Source organism: Pollachius pollachius (genome assembly GCF_949987615.1).
Source record: "Pollachius pollachius genome assembly, chromosome: 20".
Lineage (NCBI taxonomy): Eukaryota > Metazoa > Chordata > Actinopteri > Gadiformes > Gadidae > Pollachius > Pollachius pollachius.
Genome location: NC_136953.1, coordinates 15,566,773 through 15,569,272, shown reverse-complemented (window position 1 = coordinate 15,569,272; position 2,500 = coordinate 15,566,773).

Sequence of the window (2,500 nt, the reverse complement as noted above, 5' to 3'; positions counted from 1 at the left end):
AAAGGCGTCTCACACTTCAGCTCATTTTCTATTGGAGCCACTCGCTCTCTTTATTTATTTATTTCCCCTTGGTTTCTGCCTTTTCTTCTCCCTGACACGGATTAATTACAGCTTTGCACAATTTACACCACAGCCCCAGCCGAGCTGGTGGAGGATAAAGAGCGACCGAAGGGAGGAGGGAGAGAGAGAGAGAGAGAGAGAGAGAGAGAGAGAGAGAGAGAGAGGCGAAGAGAGAGACCTACCGACAGACAGAGAGAGAGAGAGATAAATGACAGATCCGGGGAAGTCCGCGCCAGCCCCCTTATATGAAGCCCTCGTAGGTCTTCATATAGAGAAACACCTCGTCTGTTTTTTCCCCCAAGTTGTTTTTTCTGCTGTTTGTGCCGAGACATGATTATGTCAAGCTTATCTGGGGAGCACAGTGCACGCCTTCAGGGTCTTCTGCTGCTGCTGCTGCTGCCCTGTCGCAGCGCAGCAACTTAGTTCCCTTGAACGCATCCCCTGCCAGACATCAGGTAAACACTCCGCCACGCTCCTTAACATCAGAGACGGGCTCGCACAACCAACGGGGTCACAGTCAACCGGCATGACCGAGCCCTACCACAGGCCAGGTACCGGCCAGGTCTATACCAGATTATGCTCTGTTCTAGCCCTGGCTCAGCCCTGGTTTGGTTCTGGTGTAGTCCTGGTTTAGACCTGGTCTAGCCCTGGTTTAGCCCTGGTTGGGACTGGGTTTAGCCCTAGTCTACGCCTTGTTTAGTCCTGATCTAGTCCTTCCCTTATCTAGCCCGGGTCTAGCACGTTTCTAGCACTGGTCTAGCCTGGGTCTGGCCCTGGATCAGCCCTTGTTTAGTCCTGATCTAGCACTGGTCTAGCCCTGATGTAGATCTGGTCTGTCCCTGATCTAGCACTGGTCTATCCCTGGTCTAGCCCTGGTTTAGCCCTGATCTAGCCCTGGTTTAGCCCTGATCTAGCCCTGGTCTAGCCCAAACTAACCCCTCTCTATTTCGGGTTCCGCCCTGGGGTGGACGACAGCTCTATCAGAGACGGCAGAGAGTAAACAAGAAGGAGACCAGCAGTCCCCACACCCCTTTAAATCTCCCCTCTAGTCCAGGAGAGTCTCTCCATGTTTATATTCATGTTTTTAAGTGTCTGCCTGCTGAAGTGATTTTGCGACGGGGGCTGCGTGTGTGTGTGTGTGTGTGTGTGTGTGTGGGGGGGGGGGGTCAACGTCATGTCAGAGGTCACAGGGTGAGGCTCCCCTGAGTGGCTGCCTGCCAGAGTACTCAGGTTAACTAGGTGTTGCTGCTGAGGTGCGTGGAGGAAGTGGAGGAGGAGGGAGGGGAGGCTGGCCATCTTGGCTCTAAGTGACCCTCGGATCAATGCACTAAAAGGCGGGGTCAAAGGTCAGGCGCTCAGAGGCAGCTCTGGTTGCCGCGGTGACAGCCGCCCTGGCGCCTCCACGTCAATCGTTCGGCACCTCAACTTCGACTTGAGGCCACGACACGTGCGGCTGTTGCTGCGGAGGGCTGGTTCGTGCGATGAGAAAGATGTCAGAGTGGATGGCTGCGACGCGCCGCGAGCCGTGCCGTGGTGTTTATGAGGTTCTGGACGGCTAGAGGTTTATCGTCGGAGGGATTGAATTAGCAACAAGCTCAACCCGATATGTCGTGATTATCCGTTTTCTCAGCAGGAGGAGATATTCGGTTTGTGTCTTCAGATTACTGGCTGTTGTTGTTGCAAATGTTTTATTTATTGTTGTCGTTGTTGAAACGTTCCCTCTTCGGTCTGTTCATCTCGGCAGTGTCTTTGAGGCTGGTTGGATGGTTGGATGCCTGGTTGGATGACTGGAGGCTGGTCTGAATGTCTGGAGGCTGGTTGGATGGACTGGAGGCTGGCTGGAAGACTTTGGGCTACATGGATTGCTGAGTTCTGGTTGGATGACTGGATGTTGGTTGAATGACTGGAGGCTGGTTGGATGATTGGAGGTTGGTTGGATGTTTTGAGGGCTGGTTTTAAGATGTTTGGTTGGATGACTGGAGGGTGGTTGGATGTCAAGCAGATGTCCAGAAGCTCTAGACAACTGGGTTAAAATCTGAGCCTGGGATATCAGTCTAATAAGCATCTGGATTACAGTGTTGGAGTGAAATCAGTGGTGGAAGTAAACAAATTCAACACCGAATCGAAGCACAGCTCCCTGCTGCGAGTTTAACTTGTTTGACCCAATTTGACGCGGCCACTGTCAGGGCTGGATTCCTTAGGATTAGGACTGCGGGCGTAGGCTGTATTTGCTGTATTTATCTCTTGGGCAGACTTCCCCTACAGTTTTGTATCCGGTTTTGTCTCTGCTGCCATTCACATCGCCTCACCCCATGACCCAAATCCTCCAGCTGTCCCATCAGTGTCTTCAGAACCAGTATGATGCACCACTGACCCTGTCACTGTATTTCCTACACTCTCCCCCTACATTGACAGTCCTAGCACTGCTCACGACTGGACG